The sequence below is a fragment of the Anabrus simplex genome, chromosome 8 (genome assembly GCF_040414725.1).
Source record: "Anabrus simplex isolate iqAnaSimp1 chromosome 8, ASM4041472v1, whole genome shotgun sequence".
Taxonomy (NCBI): domain Eukaryota; kingdom Metazoa; phylum Arthropoda; class Insecta; order Orthoptera; family Tettigoniidae; genus Anabrus; species Anabrus simplex.
Window position 1 is genome coordinate 217,314,351 of NC_090272.1, and position 9,219 is coordinate 217,323,569.

The window sequence follows — 9,219 nt, forward strand, 5'->3', positions numbered from 1 at the left end:
CGGGCGAGTTGGCCGTGTGCGTAGAGGCGCGCGGCTGTGAGCTTGCATCCGGCAGATAGTAGGTTCGAATCCCAATATCGGCAGCCCTGAAAATGGTTTTCCGTGGTTTCCCATTTTCACACCAGGCAAATGCTGGGGCTGTACCTTAATTAAGGCCACGGCCGCTTCCTTCCAACTCCTAAGCCTTTCCTATCCCATCGTCGCCATAAGACCTATCTGTGTCGGTGCGACGTAAAGCCCCTAGCAAAAAAAAAGCAAATACATAACCTAACTAACGTTGTTTCCGGTAAACGTTATTTGATTGTTGTTGATTGATCTTCTTCTTCTCCTCCTTCTTGTTATCTGTCCGCGTACGGCACTCAAGAGCTCACTCAGGGTCGGCTTTATGTCCGACGTTCTTGCACCAGATGTAACGGTACTTCAATTTACTTTAAGTCACCCTTAGCAGTTCGTTTCCATGTTGGCTTAGGACGCCCTCTTCCTCTCTTAGGCTTTTCGATGGCAAGAGGAGCTGTTTTTCCTTCACATTGTCGCTGATGGGCGCAACTCTGAAAGATCCACGCACATGCTTATTGCGCTCTTTGTCATGCAAAGTGACTCCCACCGACCATCGCAGCATCCGCATCTCTGTGACATGCATTCGCTCCTCATGCTTTTTTCCCCTTGTCCAACATTCGGAGCTGTACATGAGGGTAGGCCGGTTTTGTACACTTTGCCCTTTAATTTGACTGGCATCCGCTTATCACACAGAGCACCAGTAAGAGAGCGCAATTTCATCCAACCAACACTGATGCGGTGCTTGACGTCTGCGTCGATATTGCCATCAGTGGTGACGACTGATCCAAGATATTGGAACTTGTCGGACATCATCAATGGTTCTCCAGCAAATAAGACAGTGTTGTGTAGTCCCGCTTGAATGAGCTGCGCAAAGTTGAAGAACGTATACTCTGTCTTCTTGCGACTTATTCTTAATCCATTTTCCCACAGTATTACTCCTCATCGCTCCAAGACCTCCTCAATCTCCTGACATGACTCCAATATCGTGTGAGTAAAGTATGGTCCACGGCAGACCTGTCATCAGCTGCTCCGTAAGGTAGTTGATGACAATGTTGTACATTGTCGGGCCCAGTGATGATCCCTGATGTACACCGACATCAACACGGAAACTATCTGAAACACCCCCTGTGGTTTTCACCATAGTACAGGGTGGCGCACGAATAGTTGACACATTTCATTTTAGAATAACAACTTTATTTTTCAGAGAACACTAATGAAATTTTAGACACAGGCAGTTTGGACCCTGGAAATCCATTTCACGATATCACATGTTCAATGTGGTCTCCACTTTGGCGGATAACCTCTTCGAGACGAGTACGCATGTTTCTGACTACTTTGCGGTACAGGTCGTCATGAATTTCACTGGAGAGCAGCACAAACCGAGCACGCATTTCCATGCGGCTTTGAGGTCTTAAAGCGATAAGTTTTCTATAAAATAGCCCCATAAAAACAAATCACAAGGATTTAAATCCGGGCTTTACGGAGGCCAGAAGAATCCGCCATAATTGTTGTACTGTGGGTGACGAGACATTACACGATCAACACATACTCCCCTCAAAAACTCAACAACATCGTTAGCTGTGTGAGGTGTTGCACCATCTTGCATAAACCACCGCGTATGAATAGGTACAGCGAGAATTTGAGGCACGAATTCATTCTCCAGTATGTCCTTGTATCGCTGTGCAATAACTGTCTGACTGGAGAAAAATGGTGCAATTAACCCGTGACATGACAGAGCTACCCACAGACTCACTTTTTCCCCATACGTGTTTTTCCGTGAATAAAGTCTGGTTTTCTGTAGCCCAAAACAGCACATTTCGTTTATTAACTGCCCCTTTGAGATGAAAATAGGCTTCGTCAGAGAACCAAGTGTTGAACAGTACTTCATCTTTATCCTGAGTCCATAATGCGTACTGCAAACGCTTCTGTCTGTGAAGATCTGTTAGCTTGTGTAGCACAGACATTTTGTACGGGTACAATTGAAGGTTACCGTGCAACATTATTTGAACTGAACGGCGCGATATTCCACTTTCTGTTGAAGCTCCCCGTGTTGACTTGTGTGGGCTGCGCTGCATAGCGACCCTCAGCGCAGCGATGTTTTCAGGAGACCGAACTCCTGGTGCACGTGGTCGCTTTTCTTCCTTCACACTGCCTTGCTCTTCAAAGTTTCTGTATAAGCGAAGGACGTTATTCCTTGCTCGTATCCACCTAGTCTGAAATGCAGCTCGAAATTTCCTTTGTGTCGCCGTAACACTTCTTGATTCGCATTAACAGATAACTGTTTTGGCGCGCTGCTGAATGGAAAGTCGGCCGTGGTCGGTCATGGCAGAAAGCTCACTGGAATGCAGGAATTTGGAGACAAAGCAGCAGTGTCACCTCTACAGATATTTCCATGAAACAGGGAAGGTGTGCGCGAAATTTGAAAAACATAGCACATAAGTTGCATTTTATATTTGCTTTTCAAATGTGTCAACTATTCGTGCGCCACCCTGTAGATAGATCATGGATTTCGCAATACGTTCATTACTACAGGAATAGAAGACTAATTTTACCAACCTGGTAGCTCAGTGGACTGCTACCTGCTTCAAACAACGTTAATTTTAATGTTTTATTACCACAGAACTCCGTGTACGTATCTTTCATAGCAACACACACATAATGAGTCAAATATGGATGATTTGGGGTAGTGAATGAATGAGTAAGCCATGCCGATAATTCGGTACATTTGAGTTATTGGTACCGTCGTCTAGGGCATACATTCATCTTTCAGTGTGCAACTATCAAACACATCCGTAGGTTACTTCCCTCCCTTTTATAAGAACATGATTTATGCGAATAATTCATCTCAGGTTTATACTGCGAGATGGTGAGTTATGCCAAGCAGATACAAGCACTCATGATGTACACTTCCTGTCGGCTACACAAGCTGACCAATAGCCAAGTGATACTTGTCTACAACACGACGTACGGTGAAGGAAAAGTAATAATATCTAGTTATGAAGAAAAGAAAGAGACATGACGACAAGTAGAAAAGAACAAGGGCTTAAATGCACAGAAACTCAGGATCAGAGTATATCAGTGATGAAACTAATAAGGTCATTCCTGCAAAGCAGCAAGATGTTGTATGTGAGTGCGGCGTGCAATCAATGTGAGCTGGTCGAAATACCACGAAATTATAAAAATTGAAAAAGATGATATATTCTGCGTGTTCCATAAAACTGGTGACTATCAAGTACAACATGCTTTTTTTAATTTGAACTGATAATTCGGCAGGAATACAGAGGCATTTTCTCAAATAAGTAATGAAAACTGAAGAAGGCACGTCTCTTTCACACTGAAAAATTCCCATCCTACTGGAAGTAAAATTAAGAGAGCTAAATAAAAGGATTCGATGTCTCTTCTTCTGTGTGTATCGCAGAATTACCATACGCTCCGTCCAGATTACAAGGGTGCAGCGGACGGTGTCAAGGAAATATCTACAGTAACAAATAATTCTATAGCCATTCTCATCCTCACTTAATATATCGATAGTCTAGAACAGTACTGTTATAAGTTCATTTTTATTAAAATATTAGTTATGAGGCTTAGCGAATGTTCCATGTATAGAGATATGCTGTGTATACATAAGATTTTTGCCAGTTTTTATGGTAATGAAATCACGTAATTTTCAAGTGAAATTCATTTTTTGTTTATTAAAAATATTGGCCATCGACTTCTACACTTCGCCATCTTTCAGTTAAGTTATGAATACCGTGCGAGAAAAACTGCTTGTGTTTTGCGGGAAACCATTCATCGAGCAATTTTCCAACTTCCTCGAAATTGATGAAGTGCTGCTCTGCTTGCTCGTGCGAAGAGGTGATGGATGGCGCCAGGTCTGGGCAGTACGGCGGGTGCGGAAGGATGTCGTTCACCGGTTTTGCTGTGTGAGACGGCGCATTGTCGTGTAACAAAATCACTTTGACATGTCTTCTGGCCCATTCCGGTCGTTTTTCAATCAATTCGTGATTTTAATTAATTATTTGTTGGCTATTGCGTTGTGCATTAACGATTTCGCTCATCTTCGCACTTTTCTAGCCTGCCAGAGCGCACTGTCTTTCACACTGAAATTACCTCGTTCAAATTGTCAAAAGCATGTCTCACATGTTCTAATCGATGGAGCATGTTAACCATATGTTTCTACCAGCAAACGATGGCCTTCCACAGCCTTTTCCTTTTGATTAAATAAGAAAAGAAATGCGTGCCACAAATGTTCTTTTTCAGGCACAAACGTCGACATGATCGCTGAACGATACAACACAAACGCTAGTGTTTGGCGGACTCAGATTGTATGTGTTGGTAGGTTAATATCAGACGAACAAACTGACGTAGGACCTATATGTCTAATTCATACCGTGCGTACTGTTTGCTGGCGCCGTCTCTAAGTGCAACCGGAAAACACTTATGCATACACCTGGCGACTGTCTGAACACCAATCGCATATTCACTCCCTAATATCTTTACTGATTCTCTTTTTCAAAATCTTCAATGAATTCAAGATTTTGTTTTAAATTTGAAAGCTCTTTCTTTCGCTTCGTAGCCATAACTGCTGTCACAGAACACCATCAAACAACCGCTATACAGTAGACTGTTTAGTTCTTGAAGAAAGCACGTTTGCAGTTGAGAGCACGCTCGAATTCCAAGCGCTCAGTTCACACATGTTCAAAATGCCGTGAAAAAATGATGGAAGTAAAATAAAAATTATAATACAATAAACCTCTAGGATGCACTGATAACCCGAAAACCGGGTAATCCGCACACGAATAATCGGGAATTTCCTGTAATTTGTTTAATCGTCGACATCTCAATCCTCTCGAGGTCCTTCTGCCAATAATTTCCCGAAAATTACCGCCGAAATGAAGTAGGATATCTGACAATACGAGCTCATAAATATCCTCCATCCATAAAATACGATAACAATAATAAGAGAGTTGGGGAAGGAAGAAGGAGACTTGGTAATCTGTTTTATCAGAAGAGAGCTGATGAAACTACTGTCTTCCATGACCTACAGTCACGAAGAAGGCCTGGTGACATTGTTTACAGTGAGAGAACGCCGCTCTCCTGGCACCCAGCTGTGTTTTCTGTGCAGCTGACAGAATTTAATTATTGCGGACACCAAACAAATAATACATCAAGTCTGAAATACCGTAAGGATTTGAAGGCCAGTGCGATGAAAAGGAGCACTAATTTAGCTGGCACTCCTGCGGTCTGCATCCTCTTGAGGATACCTACTGAAATACAACCTGATCAGTTTGTCGGCACGAGGAGCGAGCATTAGCTAGCATTCCCTCGAACAATTTGCCTCGAGCATAACTATTTATTTATGTTCACCAACGTAACTTACTCATAGCAAAAGAAAATGCGTGCAAATGTTCCCAAGAATATTTACATAACATGAGATTCTCGCGCGCGCGCTTGGCTTGGCACAGATTTAGCATAAGAGGTGGCTGCAGAGAAGTTGTTCTGTGCTGTGCGCCTTAAACGGTAGAACGTTGGCCTTGTGAACCGAAGTTGACGGGCTCGACACCCGCTCAGTCCAGTGTACTTGAAGGTGCTCGCATACATCAGCCCTGTGTCGGTAGATTTACTGTGACGTTGTAGAACTCGCGAGAGAAAATTCCAGCACTTCGGATTAGGACATGAAAGTAATAACATTGTTCTTGACATTGATGCTTTCACGGCCCGTACTTGTAGACATGATATGGGCTTTCGGGCTTATGCCATGTAAAGAAAACTATGTGAAACACTTTACGTTTCGCAGAGAACTTTGCTGTGCTTCTTTAGAAGAAAATCTTGACTGTTCGCGATGAAGTCTTCTGCAACAATGAGGTTTTGAATTTAAGAATATTTTACCGTTGGAACTGTGGTGGTACGCTCGTTCGTCACCAGGTGGCTCACGATAAGCTCGCACAGCGCTCCAGGCGGGAGCTGATTACAACATTATGCTCCAATTAAAATGTTCTATCACACCGTGTGTGCGTGAGAAGTATCAGAGAGACTTCAGACGAATCAGGGGCGAATGTGGTAGAAGAAATAAATAGAAACTAATAAATTAAAACAAAAAGCAACGACGGCACCAGGATAGAATAGAAGAGAGCTGAAGAATGGAAAGAAACTGTGTGGAGGAAACCGGAGGATGGTGATAATGTGAGACAGTGTGAGAGGTAGGGGGTGGAGCCCATAACCGGTGTACCCACGTTATGAAAGTATGACATAAACATATAACTGGGAATGAACCAATTGGTGATGACGAACGTTCGAATTTGGAGAACACCGAGGCGAAATAATATAGAAAGGACAGGGAAGAGAACTATCCACGTAAATCCATAATGGCCAGCAACCACGTACTACGTACTTGATAGGCAGTGTCCCTGTTTAAATTGGTAGGATTTTCACGTATTTCCACGGCTTCCTGTATAATCCTAGACCTGTAGTGTTTAGTGTGAGTAAGAGCTCGAACATCTTGAAACATGACATCATGACCCGATGATAGGGCATTCTCAGCTATTGCTGACTTCTCTGGCTGGTTGAGACGGATATGTCTTTGGTGTTCCTTGATGCAAGTCCCAATGGGCTGGCATGTTTGGTCAATGTATACCTTGCCGGAAGGACGCGAGTTCGATTCCACTTCAGGAAGTCGAACAATTTTAAAGACGGGTTTTCCACTTCTGGAGGTGCACATGACCCTGAGGTTCACTCAGCCTACACCAAAAATGAGTATCAGGTTAATTCCTGGGAGCAAAGGCGGCTGGGTGTAGAGCTGACTAATCTTTCTCACCGAGTACCAAGGTTACAGATTGGTGGGAGCACCAGCCCCACTCCAGCCTACTTGATAGTCATGATCGTTAAGGCGTCAAGTCTATATGGTCTGAGACCGTGGTTTTCCGGATCAAATCCCCATTGGCCGAAGAAATGCTCAGCATCAGAATGCTGGCCAAAACTTTGTATTAAAAGATTGCGTGCCAAAAGCCTGGATTCCACTCCAAACCTCTCGTAGTGCTCATAAGGAGTGAGGGCATATGACGTTGTTGATGGTGAATCGTCCGTCGGATGTAGATGTTAAACCTTGAGCAGACCACTTGGTGTTATTCAACAGGAGTAGGCTACGTGCCAACACCGGGTTTTTATCCTCTCCCTACCTCATCATCATACCACATCCAGACGCTCAAGTCGCTCATGGGCATCAAATAGAAAACCTGCACCAGGTGACCTGTACGTGTCCTCGAACACTCATGGCACTAAAATCCATAATATAATTAAGTAACCTTCCACTCCTCCAAGGGCCTTCATGGAGATGAATTTGCTTTATTGTACGTCGTGGTTGAAGACATTGTATTCACCGGTTTCTTGCACTCACGAGTTCTTATTTTTTGTTAACCTACTTCATTATAGGATTTTTTCTCGTACATGCCGTACGTAACTTTGGTTAAAAACCGAACAATTGTGGGATACAGTTCCTCATCCTAACAAGCGGAGTAACCGTAGTAGACTTTCTCATTGCTGATCAGAAGTTCAATACACTCAACTGTTATACTCTTTTTGTCCACAGCATTTGCACCTGTTCGAGTGTACACCTTTTAAAAAACTGACAGCAAAATTTCTCAGCGACATTGAAAAATTCGAAAAAAGGGCTTTGTTAAATAAATTATCGCATTACCAACAGATACCCCAGATGTTATGATCTATGTACCACGCAGCCTAAGAGGACTTAAGATCTGTAAAGCGCAATGGAAATCCTTCAGTCACCATATACATAAATGCAAAAGGCTGAAAACTATAAAGAACCAGAGCATAGACGCGACCAGAGAACTTCAAACGGAAGTCAGTCCTGCCACAGCGCTTGCCGCTCACCGAAGAACAAGCTGAACATCTCAGAAACTCTAATACTAAATTCATCCAAAAACTACTTCGTGAAGATTCTTTGAGAAACTGCACCTTGCTGTTATCTAATGGAAAATAGTAATGATCTCTTCTCATTCGAAGAAAGACAATACCTGGGTAAGCAATTAGTAAGGACTTCCATGTTAGAAATTGATGGGAGCAATTAAAATGAATTGTAATAATACCCCTCTTCGAACTTTTCCTGGACGAGTTCGAAGGACTTCCTCATGTTTTAGTGTTCTGTCCCATGAGAGAGCTATTGAGAATCAACCGCCACAGTGCAATTCACTAGAAGCCTTCGTAGATAACATCACCTTGAAGTGTATTTAAAAAAAGTCTTTGAAGACGGTTCAACACGTCGAGCTGATATCATGATGATCGGCCAAGGTAAAGGAGGGGATATGGTGATCGTTCCACCTACCTGTAAGATTTGAGGATAACAAGAACGAGCCAAAAATGAACTCTGATGAGAAAAGGCCATCTACGGGCCATGCTGCGAGGACCTTAAATAACGATATGGAATACAAAAATGAAAACTTAATACATTCACTCTTATTTACATCTACACACCCATTTGTTGATGGATGTCACTTCAACCAATTGATAAACAAAGACAAAGCATAAAGATCTCTTAGCAAGATAGAGAAATCGTTTATTCACGAATATGTCAGTGATGAAGGTTGTATCGATTTTGTTGACATAAATGTGTCTTATAGCTGTGTGTGTCCTGAAAATTTGCATCACTAAATTAGTGATACGAAATGTATGATACGATGTTACCTAGGAACTGTGCACGCTGTGATGTGAAGTATTGATGGGTGGCCAAGGCTGAGATACTGTATATATATATAGAAGACTCTGTACCGTTTTTTGCGAAATAATGCAAATAAATAAATCGTTATCAGTTTGAGTTTCATTTATTGAAAAGCATATTTATGCTCATTTGATTTTTCCGAGGGAAAATTTGACTCCATTCCGCTGGTGAGTGCAGTGTGCAAGCATCGCCCAAGCAGTATGCACGCCCGCTACGCAGGATGGGAGGTGGTATTGCCTAGACTTCCACTTGTGGCGTAGCCTGGTTACATCATGTAGGTTTGCTTTCGCATGGACAGGACTTAGTCCAGATCCTTCAGAGAATGAGCAGCATTACATAAGTAATCTAATGGCGCTGAAAGTGGAAAACACAAATATTTCTCAAAATTCGTAAACATACAGATTTCGGAATAGAGAAGAAAATAAGTTGTA